Genomic DNA, 14,592 nt, shown 5'->3' on the forward strand with positions numbered 1-14,592 from the left:
CATTGTTACAATTAGGACAATAATTGTGATAGAAACATGAATTATTCAAAGGTGTGAAGCAGTTTCAGCTTTACCCAGTAGGCACAATCAATACGACGTCTGACACCTTCACCAAGGCAAAGTCCATTACAAGTTCTAATGCATCTGAGTAGCTTCTGAACCAAAAAGCAATTTATTGTTGATATCTCCAGGGAGTGCGCAGGGGAACTTGAGAGAGACAAATAAACAGCACAGCAGCTAGCACACACACGGCCCTGAGGGAAACAGGCCTTTACTGTACAAAACTGTTGACTTTGACTTGCTATTGACAACCTGTACATCAAAACTGTAACTCTTTTGAGGCCTAAAATGAAAGAGAGGCTGAGACAGAAGACACAATATACACAAGAGCACAGACCCATAAAGAAACTAAAAGAAACAAACTATAATAACCTTTGTCCGTTGTGCCTCTTCTTTAGTTTGCCTCATCTTTCATATTTAGCCGGGTCTTTATTTAGACACATTCTGTGTGGGGAAATCAACTGGAGAAGCTTTATGAGGAGGAGGGGAACATAAGTAAGAGGACGTAGTTGGTCTCGTATACTAAAACTAACATACTGCTGCATCAGTAACTAATACCTTGGTCGGGAAATCCATAAGCCATCTGTCTTTGTTAGCCTCCACCATTCATTCAGTTTTAACAACATATATTGTAGGGGAAAAAAGTGTGACTGTAATTTGCAGAAAGCTAAAATTCTCAATGTAACCATGTCAGATATAAATGTATTGCATTGATTATTTTTAAATATTTCTATATGTAGCAATCGCAGAAATGATTCACTATGGTTAAGTACATTATATGTAACGATCCACGGCTAAATGAAGGCTGAGCAGCATATAATACAAAGAGAGCAGTTTAATCTGATGAAATCCTCAGGCACAACATTGCCATCACTCTCACAAACAAGTCCAACACACATCTTCTCCTCTCCCCAAAAGGAAACTCAAATCTTTCTGTTTCTTTTTTTTTTTACTTGACGGTCTTTTTTCTTTTCTTCTCAAGGTCTATTCTACTTCACCTGCTGAAACCAAACCAAAACAAAAACAAACAGCAAAATCTGTAATCCTGTTCCTCTACAAAAGAAAAGTCTGATAGCCTCGAGGGTTTGCTGCTGATGGGTTGCTGCTGCTCTATCGAGTAAGAGAGGTGTAGCAGAGCAAATAGAAACTGACCGACATTTCCACAGAGGTATGCTGCTCCCGGTACAACAAATACATTTGTATTTACTGTATAGCTGTAGGAAATATTGGGGATGTTTATGGATCTATTTTTCTATACAAGACCGCTCTCAGCTATTGTATTCCGTAGGTGATGACTTAAGTAGTTATCTGGAGAACGCCCTATGATTGATGTTGATATTTACAGTGGACTTTCATTATGACTGATTTCTTACTGCAGTCGCAAATCAACAACACATTCAATGCCGTTTGCATTAGCTTATGTCAGCAAATTACTTCCATTTGCTGGAAAACCCCTACGATCGATTTACTCCGCAAAGAGGAATAACCCTATTTGAAATATTCTAATGTAAGTTCTGCCCTGGAGTTGAAACAATCAAATAGATGTATTAGTCGGTGCTACTCTCCTGTTCCTGCTAGTTGGAATATACTTCACTCTTTCCCGTATTATTTCCTTTTAATTCTGCAGGACCTTTCTTCTTGAGCCTTTAGCTTTACTCTTCTGCAGGTGTTAGAAACATGTTAACAGAGAGATGAAATAATATTCATCAGGGCCGACACCAAATCTCCAAAATGACAAGGCGTTCGGAGGGATCTTAGACTTTATTGGCCAGGAGACGAATGGACCAGAGGAGTAATTCAATGTGAAAAATCAGTCCCCTGAGAAATAGATCCCCTTATTCCAGGCACTGTGAAAAATTCCTATTAGAAAGTAAAGCAGTTTTTCTTCACCAGCTTAATTTACAGTTGGCAGTTAGGCGACACACTATACCTTAACTGTGCAATCCAATTGCTCGGAACCAGATTGATTTTGAAGGTAGAAAATAACAATGATAATTCCTTCACTGTAGAGGCAAGTGTTGGGTCTGCTGAACACATCTCTCACGGCATTTTTAACACAATCTTTAATTAGATAACTGTTGTGTTCGATTTACTTTCTTTAAAGTTTTAAGTCATCGCTAAGTTATTTCCTTGCGACAAATTATTTGAAAACCGTAATTCACACGACTGAGGCCCAAGACAAATAGGCTTAATACTTGAGTGGAGAGGTTCTCGAAGAAGAAACAATTTAGAAAAGTGCTCATTTAAACATACACAGTTGAAAGTACATAATCAATTATAGCACACATTGATGATCTTTCAAGATGCTTTTAAGCGTGAAATCTTTTGGTGTATAAACTCAAATATTTCATCTTCACTTTTCCATTATTGAATGATTAAAGTGAATATATTTTTGATTTTTTTATGTACATGCCTGTAACTTCTCTGCCTTGTCAGATTCTATCAGTGATTTTCTATAGAATCCCTTTTCTACATGACTTAAGTAAAGTGATTGTGAGCTCCGACAGCGTAAATGTAATATTATTTTTCCATTTTATCACAAACTCTATCACTGTGTTTTTACTTCAGGAAGTACCTTTTATGAAGAATATTTATTTATTCTGATATTAACCTGTATAATTATTATTGTTATTTAAAATGGACTGGTGATGAATTAAGGAGAATATATTGTTTTTAGAGGAACTTCTCTGTTATTGTGGTGAGGTCAGCAGAGAAGTTTCCACTTTACCCTGTGGAGCTGCTGAGAGCTCAACACACCACAAATTAACAAAAGAAATTCACTAACACACAAAGCTGCAAATAGAGAAAACACGACCACATACAGAAACGCTCAGAAAGCATTTTCCATGTTCATCATAACAACATAATGCATTGCAATACCATACTCACCTTTCTTGAAAATATCGTTTGTCACAGACCATGCAGAGCTGATATTCTTTTTAACTGTGACATAAGATGAAGCGAGAAAAATGGAAGAGAACAACGTATAGTCGTATGTATCTCATCATCATGGCATTATCTATAACGAGTCGTCATTCAGCAACGGAGCTTCAATTTGTGTACATGTAACATACATAGAGCGCCAGGACGTCCAGAAATTAAAATCAAAAGAGGCTGAAAAATTCTTAGTGTCTCTTGGCGCTTCATTAATATGTCAGCTGCCTATTTTTTTTTGCAACAAGGAATCAAAGGAATTAATAATCATCGTCAGTTCTGTGGCATTTAGGAAACAGGGAGACATTATCTTCATATACTGTGTCTCCTTGTAATCACCTTTTCCCCCAAGATTAATGACAGGAAATTGGTCTTTAGGCTGAGATGAGTCACCAGACCAGGCACGTGGCAGAACATGGAAATGGCATTTTTTATAAAGACTGGAAATTATAGCCACCATCAATGTGTTTCTATTTTCAAAGAGACATTAAACATTGAGGAAAGAGACGGTCGGGGCTTAGCACATATATGTTACCTGCTGTGGGGATACAGTGAAGCTTGTAATAAGTACACAAACATCCTGCTGAAGTGACCTGCTTGTCCTCTCGGGTGCCTCCATTTTCTCAATGCTTTTTCACTCTTTTAGTCATTATGCCAGCGCCAATACTCTCTGCGGGCCATCATGAAGGTGAATGAAACCTTTCTATAACTGGAAAGAAAAGCGTGCGGTTAGTGAGATAAGTTATGTTCACATAAGAGCGAGAGTAACATTTAAAAATGTCTAACATTACCTTTTTATTGACAGGGCCAGTGATATATTTTGACCTTTACCGTATTGGGAAAAACTGATTTTCTCTTTCTTCTCCTCAGTGTAAATGTGACAGACACTTCACTAAACATGATATGCATGCAGAGCCTCTCAGATGTGGAACACAATGTTCATTTTCAATTTTCCATTTGATTTCAGACAATGCAATTGTCAAAATGAAAAGATGGTGTCAAAACCTACTGGTTAACAAACTGAGAAAGAAGATGAGCCTGCAGGGAGACGAGGTCTCTTTATGTTTTTTGGTCCAATGAGACCAACCTTGTGACAGACAAAGTCTCTTTGCGTTTCGTTCTATCTTTGTCAAGCAAACTGAATTATAAACCAGCGGAGTGCTGTCTGCATCAACACCTTCTTTGTCACGCCATATCGGCAATATGCCCACGGTAAGAATCCTCCCCTGTCACGTGTCGCTTGTCAAAAGTCTCTCATGTATCTGTGAAATAGTGAAATGGAATCTGCCCAGTTCATGTGAAGTTCAGTGTCTTCTGCTTTGTCTTTCCATCAATGATTCATCAGAGAACCTTCGTACAACATCTGGGTAACTCGTACTGTAATCACCACTGCCACATGCACTGTTTGCCCTGCAGATGTGCTGACAGAGAACCAATAGCGAGTGCCCCGGGAGACTGGAGGTCAAAATGCCCTCCGTTTTATTCTGGATTTCTATACTTTCCTTTCACATTACAAGCTTGATTTATCTTGGTCTCCAAGGGCCTTAAAACTATTATCCAGTGCACTTTGTGTGACCTTAACTAACAACTCAAATCCAAAGATTGCACACTGCTTACAGAGCTTAATGCTCTTTTAACCATTTCCACTTTGGAAAGTCCTGAAACCGTAATCTATGTTCATCATTTTCTACTTTGTGAAACTCTTTATGAAATCAAAGACATTTAAAAGTAGTTTGTGGTGGGATAGACGTTTTACATTTTTGACTCTGTGTGTTTGGCACATGTGTAGTCTCTACACTGTCTGTATCATTTAAACAGTCAGTGTGATTGATTTCTTTTAAAAATCAATCAAGAGGTTAGACCGTCTTGTTCAGTGATTCAAAGGTCATCAGCCTGGGTGAGAAAGCCGTCCATCGATGGCAGAGAAGGATATTTAATACATGAAGGGAGTATCTCTATAAGGATGCTCTAATTATACGACTATAATTCCTTTTTATTCATTTAAATGTTGAGATGCTCTGCTGCTCTCTGTCCCTGACTGTAATTTGCTTCTAACGCTGTGATAGGATGACACTCTGAATTTATAAACAGGAATTCTAACACTGCTCTTTTATTCTAAATGTTCTCAATCGGTGGCTGTTGCGACATGTTAGGAGCACGTCATCTGCAGTGTATGGAATGTGCAATGTTTGGCTGAGTGTCTGAGTGTGTGCGCTTGTGCTTTTAAATGTTTGCGTACATGTACAGTAAGTGGGATTTACTGTGCTCACACATGTTCTCTCACCTTCACCTGGAAATAAGAGCTCCCGCCGTGTCATTGTGTCGCTACAAACATAGTAATGGCATCTAGTTATAATTCGATTTTTTAACATAAAAGAGGCGTCAATATCATTAAGTTCCTCTGTGGAGGTGGAGGATTGCCAACTCTAAGTAACTCAGTCAGAGCCATTCTGAATAGCCAATCAACACCATATCATGAGCTGTGTGTGTGTGTGTGTGTGTGTGTGTGTGTGTGTGTGTGTGTGTGTGTGTGTGTGTGTGTGTGTGTGTGTGTGTGTGTGTGTGTGTGTGTGTGTCTGTAAAACTAGAGTACACTGAAATGAATCAGGAATCTCAGTAACTATGCATCAGTTCATGTGTTGGAGTGCAGAAAAATGCTTTTTCTTCATTGTTAAATTAAAACACCTGCTGTGATACAGAGGAATGTATTTGATTAGGTATTTACATTTCATGATAATGTGTAATAGACAGATAGATAGATAGAGAGAGAGAGAGAGAGGAGAAGAGAGAGAGCAGAGAGAGAGAGAGAGAGAGAGATCGGAGAAAAAGAGAGAGAGAAAGAGAGAGAGAAAGAGAGAGAGAGAGAGAGAGAGAAGAGAGAGAGAGACAGAGAGAGAGAGAGAGATGCATAGATAGATAGATAAGAGAGAGAGAGAGAGAGAGAGAGAGAGAGGAGAGGAGAGATGCATCGATCGAGCAGAGCGAGAGCGAGATCTTGTAGATCTGGTCTTACTCCGCTCTCTCGCTTTCTCTCCTTTCCCCCGCTCAGCGCTCTCTCTCCTGCTCCCGCTCGCCATCGGCCTCTCTCGCGCGGCCCTTCGCGTCTCCCGCGAGAGAATGATGAGAGAGAGATGCATAGATAGATAGATAAATCCCTTTTCAGATGCTCAGATATCTGAAAAAGAATCTCATGCTGAGACAACATGACGACTGTTCTCTTTCCACCCCACTAGTTATAATGAGTTTGTGCCAAGTGAGCTCACACATATTCTGAAAGTGATATATATCTCTACGCACGCAAAAGACTGTATTTAAATAAAGTTCACCGGTGTTGTGACACGTCTGGTAACATAACACTCCATTGCAGCAAAAAGAACAGAGCAAAGATAAGGAATTGTCTTTTTCCAGGCAGCTCCCCACATGTCCGCGGGCACGTGCAGAAGCGCTTTGCTGTGGGATGTGGATCATTAGTCCTGTTTCTCTGACATCTTGAGTGTCATGGCGGTGAGTCACTTGGCAGTTATAGTGAATCTGACTTGCTCGGGAAGAGCGCAGGGAATGGCAACTTTTGACTCAGTGTGCCAAGTGTCTTAATATGCGATTGTAACACTGGTGCTCTTCTGTGAATAAAGAGGTGACTTGTTAGTTGAAGAAAGGTGATGAAAGTGTTAGTTCCTGACTTATTAGTGAAGTATGGTGAAGTGCCATTTGCAGTCACTCCAAAAAATGTGTTGCATTTGCTGTTAAAGGTACATACTAGTTATCACCAAATAATAATATTAAATCACCAAGTCTTAGCTAGGGAAATATATTCTTCAGTTGTGATATCACAAATAGCTTAAGGCAGCAGTTTATGTTAAAGCTATTAAACTAGTTACTTATACACGTACTCTGCTCTGAAATCCTTTTAAATTATACTGTTGTTTCCATTTGCCATATTGGATCTTACCTATTTCACCGTGTTTAAACTAATTGAATATTGAATAAATGTTTTGGGAGCATTTAGTTTTGTAGTTAGGGTTAAATTGGATTAGTTTTGAGGGTCTTTGGTTGGTCTTAGTTGTTTTGTAGGTTGTAAATGTAACTGTATAATACATGCACTATACAATTCTAGACAACGTGTTAGTAAATATATATTTTAAATGCTATCTGCTTAGTTTCTTGTCTTCTATTCTCACGCTTCAGATAGCTTATCAGGGTGTCCCATCACACATCTCCATTATTTTTTACGACTGTACTTTTATGAATAATCTGAAAGTGAACTGAAGTGAATAACATCACTCTGTGTGCCAGAACATATAAGTAGATCTATTGCTCGTTCATCTGACCGCTCAGCCTCCTCATCCAGCATGAAAAACCAACCAATTTAACCTGCAATGGCCTCTTTCCTTTTCTTGTTTCACACCGAGCCAATAATATTCTGCACATTCTGTCAGATAGCAGGTGAAACATCGGCGGAGAGAAACCCCCTACGGAACACATCATCCCCTTTCTTTTTCTTTTTTATAAATCAAGACAGCGTTTCTAAGGATAGCGTGTCACACCACATGTGGAGATGCACATCCAACAAAACTCAGCAGATCAGGTCTGACGCCACCCCCTGCTGTGAAGGAGCAGATGACACGGATTATTGATGGCGTTCTGAGAGTGCAGTAAAAATCTAAATGAACATTGAGTACTGGCTCGCAAAAAAAGAACTGCCCTTCAATTAATTTGGCTCACTCCTCACTCTATAAAAAAAAATAATGGCTGCAATGTGAGGCCAATTTGACAGAAATGCTGCCAGATCACCTCAGTGCTGGTCGGTAAACTCCCCTTCATATCATCAGGGTTATGTATGTCATTTAATTGTTTAAACTGCACTGAATTTTTCCAGCGACGTCGCCTGAAAGAACTTGCCATGCAAACATGGCAATAATGTTTTACTCAATTATAAACGACAAAACCTCTTTTACTTTGCATGTGTTTACTCGTACCTTCTCTCCTCCTGCGTTCACACGACTCCATCTTCAATGGCATTATGTCAAACTGTGCCACCGACTTTATGCTGTACATAAGCTTGTGTGTGTGCTGCATGGTCAGTGACAAACAAGAGACAAAAAAAGAAAACATCACTAACCATGCGACTCACATCCCGCTGCTCACAGCGTGAATGCTTTTTAGACCCGTTGATTTTTGAGGCCAATTAGCTCAAGCAAACCAACTCAATGCCCATTGTCATGGAAACGATATTGAAAGAAAAAGATCTGGTCAATGATTGATGATTCCTTTTATTCGAATGTTATCTCTAATATGATCAGTTTTGCAGATCTTAGAAGCAGCCTAATATCATTACCTTGGATAGGTGAGCAGTGTTCATGGTTACAGCTGTGACGACCTCGCCTTCTCTGTTTGTGGCTCTTTGTGTGTTTTACACTTCCTGCTTAGGAGGTCAGAGATGTGTGTCGGGAGGATGAGCCACATCTGAATCAAGTCATCCTCATTGCTCCTCCAGATTACTTTAAAAGAGGGGCTGGATATATCAGGTTTTGTTTGGTTGTTTGGATTCCAGACATAATTAATACAATAATAAATACAGGAATACATACAAAAACGGAACATAAATAAAGGCTGCTCTTTAAAACGTTCAATCTGAATGTTGAATGTAATTTCTCTGTCAAATAACAGATGTATCTTGTACTTGTAAGGCATTAGATCTGTACACCAAAACAATCTGAGAAAATCAATTAAAAAGGGCAATGATGTCATTGAGATGTTTGTTTTCTTTTATATCGTGGCATTTTTCTTGTTTTCTCTCCATGAATTAATTAACGTGCTTTAATGTTAATTAAATCCATTTAGCTTTGCCAGTCACACAAAACTGGAGATATTACTTTTGACAAAAAAACATCACATGTGCTCTTTTGTGCAACAAATAATAATATTTGTTGGATTCAGCTGAAGTAATGACAGCATACTGAGGAACTGACATATTGAATCTGCAGTGCCATGGATGCAAGTATACTGTAGACTCTAAATTCCTAATATTTATTTCGTAATTGATTTTTGGATCACCAACAAACCATCAGTAAGTCACTGGCTTTTAGAAAATGATCAATTCCATATTAAAAGCTTAAAATAATAAATGTTCAAATGAATATCACATTTTAAAGCATGCTCTCATTTGTTTCAAGAGGAAATATTAACGTCAGCTTTTCCCATAAAACAGGCTGTACATTCTGCTCCTGAAATCCAGCACTATTACATTATTTAATCAGCCGATCCAGCTGCACTGGCATTAATTACATTCCTAATGAAAAAGGAGAGAAAAGTGGCCTCTCCCCTGAATTAGCATATTCTGATGTAGCATCATTAGAAGTATGAATTCCAGGGAAATAAATGGGCAGTCATGATGGATTTTAGTGTTTTATGTCATGTTTTCTGTGCAGTTTAGCATACCATGAAGGTAAATGGCTGTTTGCTAAAATCCCCAGGGCCGATTAGACATTGCTTTAGAAATAATCTATATATCAAACTAATTTTCAATTTCCAAGAAATATGTATTTTCATGGCACAAGAAAGTTAACTTTAAAAGTTTGCACTCGACATTTTTCTCTAAATCAGTTTAAGAGCCCGTTTTTTATTTGACACATGCATTATACACTCTGAAATGGTCTGAAAATAAAAACGGATTATGTTTTACAGTGTACTGCAAAAGAATCCATTTTCACAAGCACAGACAATTGGCAGACTGGCATTACATTTACTGAGCGTTCTGCCATTGATTTTGGATACCCAATTACAGTCCTCCAGAGCTACCTCAGGACAGAGCTTTACTTTTGCATTCAGCAAATCTCCATGGTAATCTTTAATCCACAATATTTAGCGGGAATAATGATGCCCAATACCAAGAATAAACTTGTTTTATTTTTGACCCAATGCACATATTGTTAGGAGGCATAAACTAAAACAGGTATATTTCAAAGTAAACATAAAAAAACAAATATGAACAGTTTGGGACCATGTTTATGGAGTTGTTAATTATGTTATTCAGTTTCTCCTCATGGAGGATTAAAAATGGCATATATATATATCTTGTAAAGAAGGAAAGTGTGTGTGTGTGTGTGTGTGTGTGTGTGTGTGTGTTGGTCTTTGTACATGAGACCTTAAGTACATTAAGTTTTCTTTATTGTTGTTTTTGAAATGTACATTAAATAAAGTATTGTTCAAGAAATATTAAAAGTGCTTAACTACATGTGCTATGTGTGTGTGTGTGTATAGGTGTGTTTACAGGTGTGAATTTAGAAGAAAAAAAAGCTAATTCTAACAGCCATATCTATATATATATATATATAATGTCTAAGCTTAGACAGAAACGCTGAAAATCCCAAACTTCTAAACTCCTTTTAAATGTGAAATTCAAGTGAACCCATCCAATCAGTGAGAGGAAGTTTAAGACTGAAGGCCTTACTTTCACCTGTCAATCACAGCCGGGCAATTACATGGAAAGTTGGAGCTATTAGGAGAGAGGAGGCATGTCATTCATGTGTCAGTTTGACTTCTGAAGATTTGATCTCCTTCCTCCTAAACCTACAGCTGGTAGTTAGGAGGAGTTGGGCAACAGGCATGTATTTTAGGAATGGGCTTGGAGATTATTGACTCAACCATTGATTTTTACCCAGAAGGTGGAAGATGAGTAGGAAATAAATAATTATTCTTGCCTAGACACCTAGGGCTTTATTTTCACTTCTCACTCCTTATGGCACATACTAACAGGACATGTGTGTAAAGTAGGAATTACAATTTTATATGATTTATAACGAGGAAATAGGCAAAAAAAAAAAGAAAACTGTCCCTTCATGTGTCATGTGCAATGCACCTTTGATGTGATGTGCTCTGCAGGCTGGTGGAACAAGCACACGTTCCACTTATTCTTGACTCCAAAACTGCTATTCACTGCCCGTTCACCCAATAGCACATTCTCTGTACTTCTTCTCTCATTAGGCATCAGGTTCGGTGTACAAGTACACAGCAGGTCAACAAAACACTAAACAAGGCAAATACTGAACGGTGCCAGAGGAAAATGCCACTTTGCCGGTGCAGAAACTCTGACCTTGGACCGTCATAAATGCAGAGCCCCTAATGTTTCTATACTGGAGGTTTATGTGGCCAACTTTGTCCATGGCTCCATATCTAAAATGCCATTTGATGCGAGATCGCTTTTTAGTGATGCTCTGTGATCCTTGTATCCTGAGTGATTGTAAGGTCTTTACATGTTTTTTTTAAGTAGCCTTGCAAGTTGTCCCATGGAAAAAAAGAAAAAGAAATTGAAAGAGAATAGAATAAGTTGACCACAAGTTCTTAGACAAAGTTGTTGATGGCAGTGAAGGCAACGATTTAAAAAATAACAACTTTTTGTCACAAGGGAAGAAAATACTGCAGAGGGTGGACAAAGTGAAAACACACACACACAATATCAATACTTTATAAGAGGTTAGCTTTGTAACCTCACAGCATGAAAGCCCAAGGTTTTATTCCTGGCTCTGAACCTTTCTGTGCTGAGATAAAATATTCTTCCTGTTGCTGCTGTTTCCTTCAACTTTGTGAAGGTAAAGTTTGGACTAGTCTCTCCATCAGTGTGACCATCACTATGGTATATATGGACAGTCAACTTGCTCAGTGTGTAGAGAAAAAAGACAAAATGAACAATGAAGGAGTGGGGCCAGGCTTTTTGATTTTACAGCGCTCATGGATCTCTTTTCAGTGAGGCAGTATCATTTTGGAATATGCTTCAGCCATATACTTCCCTATACGACAGACTTTTACTGTTAATTCTTTGAACATAAATGTAACTAATATGTTTAAACCGGTGTTAATTATTGTTGAGCACTTGGGTGTCAGGCAACAATACTTAATTAGTGAATGTAGTATGAAAGAATGTTAAAAAAGGATCTTATACAATAAAACTCTGGGATGAAAGAGGTCTGGACTGGAACACTGTGATGGATGTGTCATTCTGCTATGTGCTGCTGAGGGACTGCTCCTGCTGCTGATGGGAAGCACCTGGTCAGCTTTTATCTCACCTCCAGCACCTGCCTGGTGGCAGCGGACAGGTGACCACCTGTCAGGACCTACGCCCACCCAAGAGACCCCAGGGCTGTCCTCCAGTGATAGGTGAGGACGACACACAAGGGCATCACACAGACATCAACATTTTAAACGTGTTGTGACACTGAAGCAGTAGTTCAAATCTACAGCAGCCAGGGGCATGATTGAAAAGTTACCTTTGTAGTCGTACTGTAACAATGATCATAGTGGGGCCCAGATGACGATGTGCTTCACATCAGTCAAGCTGACACGACTTGGAAAATTCAATCTATCCAGGAACATATCATCGATGACCCTCCAGTCTTCCTCCTTGAAAATAGAAATGTAATCCCAAATACAATCCCAAATAGCCTGTATCGCAGACGGTACAATGCTGTAGTACCCACATATCTTGAAATATGAGGTCAAATAATCATCACATTTGTGTTTTAATAAAGTTTAAGCTGTGCTTTCAAAAGAAAGACAAATCAGATGGAAATGTGTGTAATAACTATTATGTCTGTCGACACAGTTCACCTTCACAGGCGCAATTCTTCAGTCTGATTTGCCATTGTCAAAAATGTTACAAAAAGTCTATAATCCCACATGATTTGGTTTAAGGCATGCTAACTGCCATAGACATGAAATCTTTTGCATTTCTCTCGCATTTTCGGGGCATTATAGATACTTTCTTCTCTTCTGGAAAGGCAGCATGCCATTAAGAGATTAGCATGTGACATCATGTTTATTTTACTTTGTGCTGCAGCTGGCTCTTGGCACATCATGCAATCAGCCCCCATTATATCAACATCTGCAATCAGCTGCACAGCCGGAGATATTTCATGACCTTCTACCGCAGTTTGTCGGGACAATAGAGCAATAATGCTCTTTTTCTCACAGTTAGGGCTCATTGTGACTCACAGTGAATCCCAGTCTTGATTGGATTTGATTGCACTCACTATTGCCTTTTTCCCCATTGTGACCTAGAATTAGTGCAAAAATAACAATCATAAAAAGTTTGAGTTTCCCAGAACCACTTCATTAGTCTGGAAAAGCAAATGCATAATTCCTATTACCATACTAAAGACATTTTTGAAGTTTACTTTAGATACTTGCAGCTCCAGCTTGCCATTGCATGTTTATTAAAGTATTGGGGGGCAAATCAATGTATCACTCTGGCCATCACAGCAAGAAACACGAAAACAACACTGGGATTAGAGGTTGTACCTTTGCAGCATGCTGTCCAGTCCTTTTATTTTTTTATGTAAACCCCGCCCCACCAGCAGCTGGTTTGAGACAGAAAACAAATCGGTCCTGTTTCCCTGCATTGGCGCTTGGCAGGCTAATGTACCTTGTCTTCTCTTGTGAGAGCAAGTTTTCCTCAGTGTTGTTGTAGGTGACGTCTTGCAGTCATAGTGGACGAGGAAAAACCCAGCCCAAGAATCATGTGTCTACTTTTTGGAGAAAAAAAAACAACAAAAGAAAACATTTATGGAAAAAAAAAAAGCAAAGGAGCCTAATGAACCACAGTCTAAGGTAAGTGGGTTGGGGACATTATCCCTCTGCTCTTTTTATAGTACAATTAAAGACCATCTTTCCCCATTTTAAGCACATGTTTAGGAAGAACATAAGGGCACAAAATGTTAATCTTTCAACTGCACCTGGTAGAACATCTGTCCTTTTACCTACCAAACCAACCCCCACTGCCATTTCCATTGCAATGACAAAGGGTGGTGCCTTTGTCATTCCGTCTTATTCATCACAGAAACAAACAGTCTGTGCTTAAAAATCTGCAGTTTTGTCAAACTACAATAACACACACTGTAAAGAAGGGATTCAATTGGGCTCTACTTTGGCTTCATTTATCTGAGGATAGTGCTCAGTATGATGCTGAAATTGGTTATTGACCATTTACCACCATGGTGCAGACCCAATAAACAATTACAGGCCAGCATGAAACATATCCTCAAATCAAACCAGTATTATAAAAGGGTACCCCTGAGGACCCAGATACATTTTCCACCATACTAAATAATTGATTGCAAATCTCTCCAAGTAATACATAACTGGCCAGGCAGTACACAACAGAGTCTGTCCACTAAAATAAATCTGCAGTTAAAAAACAATTATGTGTCATATAGGGCTGAATTTAATAAGTGCACAGGCGATCTGATGTGGCTCGTTCTTTCTGGGCCACATCATGGTAAAAGGGTCTGAATTTGGTTTAAAAGACATGCATAATAATGGTAATAATATTTAGTGCATTATTACTAAAAATGTATGTAGTTTTAAAAAAAATACTTTAAAGACAAATATCTGCCTGACATCATCTACCACCACAGATCAGACAATTGGAGAGGGCCAGTTCATATTTAGGTTTGGGAATTGTTTGTCAAATTTGATCATGAAGGGAACATCAGCTACATATTTACATCCATGTTGTATGTATACTCACCTACTAAATTGAAATATTATCATTTCATGCTTAATTAAAAATACATACCATGTGGTTCTGTAGCAGGTCCATATGTC

Source organism: Cottoperca gobio, chromosome 9, assembly GCF_900634415.1.
Source record: "Cottoperca gobio chromosome 9, fCotGob3.1, whole genome shotgun sequence".
Taxonomy (NCBI): Eukaryota; Metazoa; Chordata; class Actinopteri; order Perciformes; family Bovichtidae; genus Cottoperca; species Cottoperca gobio.